The sequence below is a fragment of the Pogona vitticeps genome, chromosome 5 (genome assembly GCF_051106095.1).
Source record: "Pogona vitticeps strain Pit_001003342236 chromosome 5, PviZW2.1, whole genome shotgun sequence".
Classification (NCBI taxonomy): Eukaryota; Metazoa; Chordata; class Lepidosauria; order Squamata; family Agamidae; genus Pogona; species Pogona vitticeps.
The window spans coordinates 54,307,342-54,321,041 of NC_135787.1; the positions used below are offsets into that span (position 1 = coordinate 54,307,342).

The 13,700-nt window shown below is 38.0% G+C and overlaps 1 protein-coding gene and 1 long non-coding RNA gene across 5 annotated transcripts in view; both read left to right on the forward strand.

The window, feature by feature from the left end:
- The window catches only part of GALNTL6 (polypeptide N-acetylgalactosaminyltransferase like 6), a 640,150-nt gene that overhangs the window by 87,550 nt on the left and 538,900 nt on the right, over window positions 1-13,700 (forward strand). The gene's annotated exons all lie outside the window — the stretch shown is intronic.
- The window catches only part of LOC144589385 (uncharacterized), a 28,528-nt gene continuing 16,444 nt past the window's right edge, over window positions 1,617-13,700 (forward strand). The window contains exon 1 of the long non-coding RNA XR_013545465.1: window positions 1,617-13,378. This is a non-coding gene — a long non-coding RNA (uncharacterized LOC144589385). The remainder of the gene's footprint in view (window positions 13,379-13,700) is intronic.

A 13,700-nucleotide genomic window follows, 5' to 3' on the forward strand; every position in this document is an offset into this window, starting at 1 on the left:
TTCAGACAAATACATATCTAATTTACTTTTGCAAATAAATAAATAATACTTTCCTACCACATAAACAGCTGTATTTCTTTTAGAGACATAAAGAAATTCCATACATATAATCCTGAAGATGGATTCAAGCTCATATTCAAGCTCATATGACTTGATTATCTTCATATTACTTTATTGTCCCAGTAGTATGTGATTTTAAACTTGCTTTATTCTGTCCCCCATTATTCTAGTGTATAAGTACTTAAATAAGTGCATAACACCGTTGTTTAAAAATATCCTTCCTTTCATTTGAGCTAATCCTTGAAATTATCCTGTGAGGAAGGTCAGATGAAGAGAAAGCTGTTGAGACCCTGTGTGGTATACTGATTGTAGTTAGATTAGGACTGAGAAAGCCTAAATTTAAATCTCTGTGCTTAATGAGTGGGCCATAACACTCATGGATTGACCTGAGATCAGTTATTTTCCCTCATAGTGACCTACTTCACAAGATTTTGTGAGTATCAAACCAGGGGTGGGAGACTGATTTGAGTGCTTTGAAGAATGGGAGGTTTCAGTATAACAACTAATTTAAGTTTCTTCGATGAACAGGCATTAGTCATGGCAATGAACACCAAGTGTGTGCATGGATTTCTGATCATGCAGAAGTGTGAACATTAGAAGCCCATTTTAGACTTCACTACTTATTGCACAGTTGGGAGCAGGTAGGGTGGGCAACATGCACAGGAACATTGGGGTGGGACTTGCACACTCAACCGTGCACTCTTAATTCCACTACATTTTAGCCTCATACATGCCGACTGAACATCTGTACAGGACTACTGATGAAGGAAAAGTGGAACATACAACTAAATAATTTTAAATTTCCCCTTTTCATTTAGGTATGTTGTTCAGAACCCTGAAAGATATGCATAACTCATAACTTGCTGCAGCTAATTGTGGATAATTGGCAATATGTCTTGGTCACATGCCTAGTTGTACAACTGAGATGTGTCCTGCCATCTCTGCAATTAGCTGCAATTAGCCACTGCATTTTACACAAACTCTATACTAACATTCATAGGATTCTGACCATTGTTGTGATATAAACCTGTCGTGATAAAGCCTAGCATGGTTAGTTATATTTCCAGATCATCTCTTCATATAACTCCATATGACAAATAAATGAGTTCAGCATTCAAATGATGACACTGGGCCTGTCCTCCTTAAAAACGCCTACTCCCACCAAGTTCTACCCGGGTCACACGGGCGAGCCAGGAGGTGAGGCTGAGGAGCCTAACCCCGAGGGAGGCCCGGAAAGAGAAAACAAGAAATAGGGCCTTCTCGGCGGTGGCTCCTCGCCTGTGGAATAACTTACCTCCTGACATTCGCGGAGCTCCCTCGCTGGGCACTTTCAAGAATCTATTAAAGACCTGGATGTTTCGACAGGCCTTCTCATAAAACTATTTTTTGATTTTCTTATCTCTTTATTGTCTTTTTTCTCTTTTACCTGTTTTTGTATTGGTTGTTTATTTTTATTGTATTTTAACGTTGTTGTAAGCCGCCTAGAGTAGTCCTCGCGACTAGATAGGCGGGATATAAATAAAATAAATAAATAAATAAAAATAAATAAATAAAAAGTATGAAGTGAAATAAAAAGAAAAGAACAGAAGAAGAGAAAACTTTATATGAAGAAAGTAACTGACTCACAAATTAACAGTTGTTAAGGTGACTCCAGACATTGATCTGAACTAAACCACATGGGGCCTCACCTGTTAAGAAATGTGTTGTCTCAATAAAAGAACTGAAAAAAGAGTCAAGGAGCTTTCAAAATGTGCCCATAGCATTCTCTGGAATATGCCTTTGTAAAAGGAGAAGTCACAAAGAAACATTTGGAAAACTAAAGTCAAAATGTTGGGAGCAAGGTTGACAAAAGAGGCCGCAAGCAGGTGAAGACAAGTCATGAATCAAATGAAAGAAAGTGGAAAAGATCTTAATAGATCCACAAGGGAGTTGAGAAAAGGCGTAATGAAGCCTCCTGGATCTTTAAGGTTTTTTTAGAAGACCTGTTGGCTAGCATTAGATGAAAAATATAAAAGAACTGCTGCGGGCTATGATAAAATTGTGCATTTACCACAAAGAAGATAAAGTATCAGGAAGATAAATGCATCCTGTCTTCTAATTATTGAACAGGGGTGAGGGTGGCTTTTTGAAAGTTAAAAATGTACACAATCACAGAATATTCAGGGCGGCTGCTTTATGAGTTAAACAAAAGAGAAATAAACTTAAAACCTGGCTATTTGGGCAGGCTTTCCCTCCTGCCATATCTTAGCTGCCGTATCTTAATTACTTATACTTCGCCATCTTGGACTTAGATGTTTTTTGGTTTTATTGTTTTTAAATTTTTAAACCGTCCAGAGTAGACCCTTGGTCTAGATGGGCGGGATAGAAATCTAACAAATAAAATAAATAAATAAAAACGTAAAGACCCAAAACGTGGAGGACAGAAGTCTATAGAAATGAGTGAAGAAACTCTTATTGTCAGAATAATAGGAAACATTATCCTGTTTGTGAACATAATGTGGAAAAAGAAACCAGGGGATTCCTGCAGGGCTGAAAAGAAAATGGCCCCACCTTTGGAAAGCTGTGATTTTAAGGATGATAGAAAACTCAAAGACAGATATAGATGCTATGCTGTATTGCAGAGATGTGTTGTTTTAAAGTGACACATGAATTTAAGAGCATTTTAAGGGGGCTAGTGAAATCAAGGCAGTTTGGGGCAATTTGTTTGGCTAATCTGATGCCAATCTATTTATGGAGATTAATTCTTGGTGTTGACATCTATACATCTTGAGTGCATGGCTTTAGAGCTGTGTCCCTGTCTCATGACAGCTTGACTAAAATAGTTGCAGCCCCAGGCAGTGGTGATAGTGCCACCTCTGTCCATAGGATGTGCAGTGTAGTACAGTACTTGACTCAACTGTACTCAGACTTCTCTTATTCTTATATTTATATCCCGCCTTTCTTTGTCAAAGGAAGAGGAGACCATTTTTCCTCAAATCATGGTACACTGGAAATAGAAACTGATGTTTGTGTGAGAGTTTTCCCAGTTTCTCTGTCCCCCGAACCAAAACAGTAAGGAGGTGAAGACTGGTGATGGCAAAATCAAAAGCTGGGTCTGAGAGTGTGTTGAAGGTCATCAACCTGAGGTGAAGGAGGTGCCCAGCACCCTTTCCAAAAAACCCCAGGGCTCTTCAGAGGCATGGAAAGATCAGTGTTTGAGTAGTGTAGCTTCCTTCCTTTGCTGCTGCTTCCTTCAGAGAAATGTCTTGAAAGGCCTTGAACCTATCTTAAAGAGTTAAATGTCTGTCATCTTCCAAAAGTATATTTTTGTCAGCCTCAGGATGCAAAGGCGCAATACTCCAAAAGGTGGTGGAGTTTGAGAGCAAGCAGCCATTCTGTGTTTCAAGATGGCAGCTTTTAAACGTCAAACCATTCAGGACTTTTTTGAGCAAGATATGCTTGCCGCCCAAATTAACCCCAGTTATGCCTGACTAATTATTGATGTGTAAATAATAGAACAGGGTGAGTATGGTGAAAATCAAGTGAAGTACTTGCATTCTAGTTTACTTGTTTCAAAAATGCATAGCTATTGTTGAAGTTTCTTTATTTAAAAAAAAAGAGAAGAGAAGGAACACCAGGAATTATGTAGCAAATTCTCTCTAGGAAAACACAGGGGTTTGAATAATTTGAATAAGTGCTGCTGTACTGTTTCCATTTGAATTATACAAAATCTGGTGATTGCCAATCCAATATGTAATGAAACAAGAAAGCCCTGAAATGATAGGTGATAAATTATATCTACCACATTGGCTAAAATTGACTTCAACTTTTTAATGTCTTACCCTTAAGGGCCATTGGTAATAAATGGTTTTGGGCCACAATGAGTAATTTTTATTTTAATGTCTACGATTTTATAGGTATTCAGAGAGAATGAGCTGAAAGATAATAGCACTGTGATTTTAATAATATTAGAGATATAACCTTCAGGTTGGGAGGGAGGGGGAAAATGTTGAACATTTCAATCTATTTCCCTCCCAACCAAGTAAATGAGTTTGTGTGCAGCCGTTGTATTAGCTTTTTCATGTCAGTGCCGTATCGCTAGAAAAAATCTCAGCCATAATAAAAATTCATTCCACATTTTGCCTTATCTAATTTTGTTAATTAAATACCACATGTTGTATTAAAAAATGTATGCATTTTCTGCATTGAAAGACTAATGATGCGTCACATTGCATATCTTGTAATCATCAGCAATTTTTTTCTTGACCAAATTGTAATGGAGACATCCATTTCAGTCCTGAATAATTTAAAGCCAAGATTAAAAATAATATGAGCTGTAACCGGCAGTGGTTTAAATGCTGCCTGAGATACGTGAGAATGAAGACCTGTGGTTTGCTATCAGAAAGATTTTCGAGCAACACTAAATGTTTAAGGATGTAAATGCCAATTCCTGATTAACCATTGCTAGCTCTCATTACAGATCTATGTTGCAGACAATTCATTAAATGAAAGAAGGGTATCATATGTCCAGTGGGACTAATGTCATAGTGAGAACATCAAAAAGTGTATGGAAGTCCTTTATGTGAGAAGTGGTGAAGTGGCAAATCATGTGAAAGTACTGTATGACTAATCATATGCAATGTACAGATTGCAGTCTTAAAAGAGCTTACCTACATTGGGGATGATAAGCATTCAACCTTCGTAACAGATATTTCTGGCTTTCATATAGATATTTAACCTGCCATGGTTGGCATTCAGTGTGGATCTTCCTAGAAGGATATGATGGTGATAGTTGTTCATGCATTAGGCCCACTGAAAGCAGCGGAGTGATTTCTGCGCATGCTGTAGGATTGCTCTGTTAGGTTGTATAACTGAAGAAAGAAGTAGTTTGAGATTTTTGTTTTCTTCCATAACCCCTTTAAACAAGGCAGAAAAACTAAATCACAGTGGCCTAAATCCACTTGCCCACCCCAAATACAGTCAACCCATTAAATCAATGGTAAATTTTTACTTCCTACAGCTGATTCAGTGGCTCTAACTGGGCCTAGCAGTGGGAATTGGGCCAGTGAATATAAGGAGACAATTTAAACCAACTTTCTCTGGGTTATATTGATTGTATCTTTGAACAGTTTTAATAAACATACTACTTTTTTAAATCAGTTTTAATAACTACTGCACCAAGTATGAATTTTAGTTAGAGATACTTGGATAGCTCAATGAGATTGGGAGTGTGATTTCCTACTGTGCCTTCTAGGAGAAGAGCCAGTCAGTGTAGCCTTGAGCAAGCTGCAGAGTCCCAGAGCAGTTCCAGAAGGGAGCAGCAAACCGTTTTTGACTAATTTATACCTGGGAAACCATGAAAATGATTGCTATAGGTGTGAATCAACCTGATGGCAGGTTATTATCACTATCCATATGAAGGCTTTATTTTTGTGATAATGAATGGTTTATTGGGGGGGACATATCCTTCTGTTTTTGAACCAGCATTGATCAATTTTACATGATTCTTATCACCAAGCTAGCAACTTGTGGATCGTGATTTATCACATAAAATGAGAACATGACATCTTTAGGTCAAAAAATACAGTACCAGGGTACTAGTATTATTACTGCATGACAGCAGTAATTGTATAATTGTTACTAATTTTAAATACAGTGATGCCTCGCAAGACGAAAATAATTTGTTCTGTGAGTCATTTCGTATTGCGAAAATTTCACCTTGCAAAGTGCGGTTTCCCATAGGAATGTGTTGAAATTTAATTAATGTGTTCCTATTTGTCTTGCAAAGCACGACCATAGAAAAAATTGTCTTGCGAGTCACAAAAAAAATTGCAAAATGCTTTCGTTTTGTGAGGTTTTTGTTGTGCAAGGCATTCATCTTGCAAGGCATCACTGTACTGTTTTTTAATTGTTGTAAACCACCTTGGATCCTTTTTAAGGAGAAAGGTGGGTTAGAAATATTTTGAATGAATGAATAAATACTGCCCCCTCTTTCCTAGCAATATTTTCTTTTCCAGTTAAATCTGCTCAGATCTTGCCAAGTAACAGCTGTGTATTCTTTTGTTCTCAAATCAATCCATCTCATGTTAGCCCTTCCCTTTTTCTTACTGCCCCTCCCACACCACTTTTCCTAGCAATATTGTCTTTTCCATTCTCTTTGGTATTCTCATTTTATATTTGCAACATACTGTAGGATAACCTCCATTTTCTCATTTCTGCTTTAGTGAGATTTCAGACTCTACTTAATTGAGCATCCACTTATTTGTCTTTCTGGTGGTCTGCAGTATCCGTAAGGCTCATCTTCAACACCACATTTCAGACGTACACACACTCCAACCACATTTCAGACGTACACACACTCCAACTTATTTCACTGTGTTTTACATAGTATGGATGATTTTGACATTGGTTTCAAGTGACAATCTTTGCTAACTCCCACCCCCACCCCCTTTTATTTCAAGATGTAAGAGAACATTTTTTGAAAAACATGCAGGCATGTTTTTTTTCTTAACAAAACTTTATTTTAAACAATCAACACATTACAAACAGATAATACAATTAACTATTCATCTTACTAAATATTTTAACATTCTAAACACCAGGTATCTACACCATTTAACAAAATTACACTTAATCTCGAATCCCCATTCCATCCTAGAAAGTTACCGACCAACAATCTGAGCAATCTCGATTATTTCCTAAATCATGTGACTACTCATTTAGTTAATTAATGTATTTTAATAAAGGTTTCCAAGTTTTAAAAGAATGACTGTTCTTTATTTCTCCTCTATATATTTTGATCTTATTGGTCAATTTTTCTAGCAGGAGCCTTTGCCATATCCTATTAAAAATATCTAATGAAAGCTCTTGGGCGTTTTCCCATTTTTTAGCAGTCTCACACTTTGCCATCCCTAGAATATTTGCAGTTGGCTCTTTATTAAGTAGGTTCTCATTTCCCCTTGTAAATGCTGAAAGGCAACATGTTTGTGAAGCAAGGTCTGGAAATTGGAAGATAGCTTTCTAATCTGCAATCTGTGGCATGGGCACAGAGGTTAAAGAGTGTAAATGTTTTTTTTCCATTGAGTGTGTTGCAACTATTCACACCTTTCCTTCACCATTTCATTAAGTTCAGCACAGAGGGACTACAGCCACATCCCAACTATTCTTGCTTCTGTCCTCTTACAGGTACCATGGTGCAGATCATGTACTCATCCTCTGGGATCTTAGCACTGGGTAATTCTATATGAGCAAAGTTGCTGTTGGAATTTGTGTGTGGTTTATGTATACTTAAACTTCTGTCTTAAAAAGCTAGGAGGTTCAATTTTTAACCCTTTCTGGGACATTGTGCTTCTGTATTCATAATTCAAAATGCCAGGCATAGCCCTGATATTACTGCAGAATATCATGCTCACATTGCCAGCAGGAAAAAGGATATCAAACTTTACATACCAAAGTATAGCCTGAATGTTGACAACACCCATATTAGCAGTCGAGATGGTCTACAGGAGACCCTTTTGTGCTCACTATCAGCTTGGGATCCTTTTTCCTGGTGGCAACGCAGCGTTGACATTGTGCAACAATATCAAGCCATTTCCTGGAGTTTTGAATTGTGGATAGAGAAACACAACATCCCACATTCATAAAAGGGTGTGTGTGTTTTTGAAGAATACAAAGATCATCACACGGGTTAATGAAACACATTAAAAGAAATCATTGCCTTATAAGTACTGTTCTAGATGAAACTGCAATAATTTGCAGCCTGAACAACCTCAAGCTATGAATTTCATCTGTTGATTGCCAATTATTGCTAAAATGATCCTTTATTGCCAATTATTCCTTACAATTCTAATTTTCTCGAACCGACGTGCTGTCACAATAAATTTCACAGGAGTTCTGTAGATGGCTTGGAGCAGATGCTATCCTTCCAGGATACCATCTTTGTTTCTTCTAAATGCTTATTTCTTTTCTTTCAAGTTTGCTTATGGCCCATTTTTATTTCTTTTGTAAAAGAATGGTGTTGAAATCATTCTTTATTCATTGCTCAATTAACTGTGTGTATTCCCCCCTTCCCCACTCCCTCATCTGTTTGAACTTAAGGCAAACTTTGCTTTTAAGGCCCCTTCCCTAAAACTCCAGAATGTTAATCTTTCACTACAGCCATCAGCATCTGATGGTACCAGAACTCTCTTCCTGTTTCACTTTTCCAGCCATTCTGTTTAATATATACTGTACTTGCTTCACTATGTAGATCTTTTCCATTATAGTTTTAATGTTAGCCCCTCATAAAGAAGGTCTGTAGAATTTGTTCATTCTTTTATTAGAATATTTTGATCCAACCTTTCAGTTTTGGATTCTCCAAGCAGCTTAACAGAGACTTTTAAAATACTGGCTGAAATCCTGTCATGTAATTCATGCATGTGGAAGGATAATGGCTTCACCAGCAGAGGGCAAATTTTGTACAAACTTCCTATTTCTGCCCCATTCCTTTTCTGACTCCCTTGGGATCCATCCTGTTCATCATGTGGAAGCTATGAGAGTCACAGACTAGAGGAGAAATTGCCACCTGCCAGTGCTGTCATTACCCTTCCGCCCATGTGAGTTACACAGCATGATTTCAGCCAATTTATTATATAATGATGAGTTACTGCAGATAATAATGCATATAAAAGTAAGAACAGTTATAGTTAAACAACAGCAGATGTCCTGATCAGGAGGTCATGTTGTTCTAAGAAAAAATGCAGGATTTTCCTTAACTGTATTTGTTGCAGGAAAAAAAGAGGGGGGGGGGGAGAGAACAAGAGAGAGAGAGAGAGAGAGAAAAGAAGAAGAAGAAGAAGAAGAAGAAGAAGAAGAAGAAGAAGAAGAAGAAGAAGAAGAAGAAGAAGAAGAAGAAGAAGAAGAATCCTGTTGCACCTTAATGACTAACATGTTTTATTTCATGTACATGTTAGATGACTACTGTAAACTTCTTCAGGTGTATCTTACAAAGTGGAATACTATCTGCTGCAGTCCACAAAAGCATATAATAAATAACATGTGTTAGGCTTTAAAGTGGCACAAAACTATCACCCAGTTTCCTGGATTAATGAAATCTACCCATCATTCTCTGCTCTTCCATATACAGAGTCAGTTACTGGAATCTAAGGCTAGTGACAGGATACAGGGAAGAGTAGAGCACAATGGATACCGTAGTTCAACATATCTGTCCAATAGCATCTATAACATACAACATCTGTTTTGAAAGATTGATTGCATCAATCTAATAAACAACAATTTGTGGAAAGATGAAGTAATCCTGGATGTCTGGAAGAAGCAGTGGTGAGACCATTCCTGAAAATTCCTTTTTCGGACCCAGAGCTTCTAGCAAATATTCAGAGGTTGCAAGTATCTGTTTTGGGGGCAAAGCCCAGAGGTGGATGAGAGATGATAAACACCAGATGTTTCTTAGTGGAACAAATTATCTTGCTCTATTTCATATGTTTTTAAACATGATGAGCAAAAAGTAGTCTTTCAAAACAAGGTTTGGGTTTGGTTTTTCAACCTTGTCATTCAGCAGTAGCAACTGATGTGTTGGGACCACAATGTGTAAAGAATATAAACTGAGTGCTGGTTTCTTTCAGTTCAAATACTTTGCTTGATCTTTGGGGCTCTGGCAGAGCTTGCAAAAGTTATTTGCTAGAATTACAAGTCCCAGTGTGTTTTAAATAAATATATGATGAAATAAAGCATTCTTGTTGGATATTTAATGACCAAGCTGAACCCCCTCATTTATGTGAAGATGATTTTGTGGCATAGTATAAATGTATAAGTATACTATTTGTTCTCACAGACACATTTGTGCATTGATCCTTTGCTCAAATTATGAATTTGTTTTAGCAGGAATGGGTAGAGCTCCTGGGTTCAATTTAATTAGATTGTGACAGATCCGAGAAGAAAATAAATCCACAGACATTCTGGCCAATCTACTAAATGTTCTGAAAGCAGATGAAACAACTTTCCAGCATGCATTATGAGGCTTGAAATAACCAGGAAAAGTCTAGAGTTGATATACATATGGGATTGATACTGGAAATTTGGGATTTTCATTGGACACTGCCTTCAACAGGGCTGCCAAATTCAGGCCAGAATTTAGCAGCATCTCTTGATAGGATAGGAATATGATATCTGCAGTCCGTTCTAGAATAATCCCCAATGTCCCTGTGGTGTCATATCATGGGACTTGATCAGGGTTGGACAAAATATTGGCTTCAGGTGCCATTTATCTGTACACAGGAATTTCCAGAGAGGTATAGTCTACCAAAAACCAGGGGAAGGGGACTTCTAAAGAGCAAAATCAGAAGTGGCTGGAAATCTGCTCCTTGATTTGAAGAACTTGCAATTTTTTGGTATTAAACAGAAGTCCCTATAGCCTGTAGAAAAGGTGAATTGCAGTTCCCAGAAGATTAAGTACAGTGGGGTCTTGACTTGAGAACTTAATCCGTGTTGGAAGGTGGTTCTCAAGTCAAAAAGTCTGTAGGTCAAGTCTCCATTGACCTACAGTGCATTGAAAACCGATTAATCCCGTAACAGGCTGTTTTTGTTCCATTTTGGGTTTTTTCTGGTCTGTAAGTCAAATCTCAGGCTGCAAGTCAAACCTAAATTTTGCGGCCAGAGAAGTCTGTAACTCAAAAAGTCTGTAAGTCGAGCCGTCTGTAAGTCAAGGGTCCACTGTAATAGATTGCTTTTTTTTCTTCAAAATATTTTTTGGTGGGGGAATTGGGTGGCAAGATTTGTAGAAAGAGCACTGAGAGATCTAATGAAGTCACATGGTTCCACTTTGCCTACCACCTAGTGTGGTATAGTGGATAGAATGATGGCTTAGGCCTCAGGAAACCTGGGTTTGAATTCCTGGTTGGCTGGGGAAACTCACTGGGTGGAGGATGGAACTGGTAAAACTGATCGACTGTGAAGAATGCAGTTATGGTCACTGTATGTTGAATGTGACCTGATGATACATAACAGGCTATAGCTATAAGTTTGATTTTGGATCTTTTCTAATACAGTGGTGCCCCGCATGACGACGACCCCGCATGATGACAAAATCGCTTGATGATGACTTTTTTGTGATCGCTATTGCGATCACAAAACGATGGCTCCTATGAGTTTTTTCTCTTTATGTTGATTAGGTCCCTGCTTTGCGAACCATTTGTTCGCAAAACGATGTTTCTTCTGGCTCCGCAAAATGGCTTCCCTCCCTTCGCAAAATGGCTGTTTTCCGGACAGAAGCTTTGGAAGACAGCGATTTTAAACAGCTGATCAGTGGTTATGGGCAATCTTCGCTGGATGATGAGGTATTTCCTCATTGGAACACACTAACTGGTTTTCAATGCATTTCAATAGGGTTTTTTTTCGCATGACAACGATTTCACTGTACAGCGATTTTGACAGAACCGATTATCGTTGTCATGTGAGGCACCATTGTATTGAAATTGTATGACTGAAAACATATGTAATGGCCTTTATGATTGTCTTCTTGTCCTGAAGTCACAACAACATGTGTGACCTGAAGTAGGCAAATAAGAAAAATATGGAAGCTACATGTTTCTATATTCTGACATCTTGATAAACAGATACAGCTTTAAAATATTTGATCCAGAACCTACACCAGTAACTTCAGGATACTGAACTCAGATTAAGTGCATGGATTTTCCTGGTATTCATGGATATTCATAGCATTTTTTCATCAAATGTTAACAAGGAGCTTGTCTTTGATGGACATGAAGTATATCATAAAACTGATTAGCTGGCAATTATATAGGGAGAGAGGTTTCTGTTAGCTGAAGTTATTTTGTCACATTCCCAGTTTGGTTCTCTGATTCATGTGACTTAAGGCAAGTCTGTGTTCTTCAGTTTGTCCTTTCCTGTAATGAGCACTGTAAGACATGTGAAGAAATTTGAATAATTATAAATCAAGTGCACAGGGAATCTCAGATGAAAGGCATTTTAAAGGAGCAGGATATTCTTGCTTGTCTTCCTACTTCAGAAATGAAACAGAGCTCTCTACAAATTTTGAGTCCCTACTCTCTCATTAAATCAGAATTGAATACTACTCTTGGGTTTCAGCAATTACTGGAGGAGTTAAAATCTCTGATGTGGCAATAGGCCCAGTGCCACTCATAGTGATCCAAGGAAAATTACCTTCAGCAGGTGACCAGCTAAATATGATTCCTGTGATAGAACAACAAACCTTCAGTTATACTTCAGTTAACTATTTGAGTACCTCTAGTTATCTCTAAAAAGCACAATTTCTTGCAGATGGGGAAGTATTGCAAAATTCTGAATTTTGGCAGTTACACTAAATAACAGCATAATTCCGAGAAACTCATCATTGTTATCATCACCTCAGAACTGCAGAACTGGAAGGGACCATATGGATCATCGAGTCCATCTCCTGTCAAGGAAGCACAGTTTAGAATCAAAGTCCCAACCTCTATCTAAAATACTGTGCTATTCAACAGAAACAAGTTGTGTTAAATCCATGAGACATAGTTCCAAGTAAGCATGCCACACTATTTTTTTCTAATTTTATGATCACAAAAGTATATTTCATAAATATCTCCATGCCTATATTGAATAGATGAAACAAGGAACGAATTTGGTTCCAATTTCGATGTGTAATTCTAGCTAGACCTCCCCTCCACACACACACACACACTCAGGGGAACAATCTGTTCACAGAAGGCTTACACACACCCTTTGCACATCAGTGAGCAAAGTTGAAGTTTACAAAAACATCAAGGCTAAAGTGAGAAAGTGTGACTTCGTATCTCCATCCATGCATGAAAAGTCGCCTCTCTGTAGATTGAATATATGCATGGAAGAGACTCTTCTGAAAAGCCCTCAAGAATTAATGTCTTAGTATATGTGGCCACACAGACACAAAAATGGGCCTTCGTAACTTGTAACTGGTCTACCAAAGATATCTGAGACCCAAACTGATCACACGTGGGAATGAAAAGTGTTCTGTAATGTCCCAATGGTATGCGGTCAGTTGACAGACAGCGAAAATTAATACAGATTGAAAATGGCTTTTTTCTAACTGACTTTTGTGAGTGGACTGTCACTTGTTGCCGTTTATTTGATCCAATATGCTTGGGAATAGAAAAGAATATCCTGTGATTGGAGTCTCCTGAGACTCATTGCAAAGCAAAGCACACCTTGCTTTGTTTTTGCAAAGCAAAACATTCTCAAGGCTTGTAGCAGATCTTGGAGTAAAATAAATATGCACAAACTCCATGCATATATTTTTTAAAATGCCAAAAGCTAAAAGAATGTGAAGTAAAAAAATATGTACAAACAGGTTTCTTTTTGTTTGTTCAGTCATTTAGTCGTGTCCGACTCTTTGTGACCCCATGGACCAGAGCACGCCAGGCCCTCCTATCTTCCACCGCCTCCCGGAGTTGTGTCAAATTCATGTTGGTTGCTTCGATGACACTGTCCAACCATCTCATCCTCGGTCGTCCCCTTCTCCTCTTGCCTTCACACTTTCCCAACATCAAAGTCTTTTCCAAGGAGTCTTCTCTTCTCATGAGATGGCCAAAGTACTGGAGCCTCAGCTTCAGGATCTGTCCTTCCAATGAGCACTCGGGGTTGATTTCCTTTAGAATTGATAGGTTTGTTCT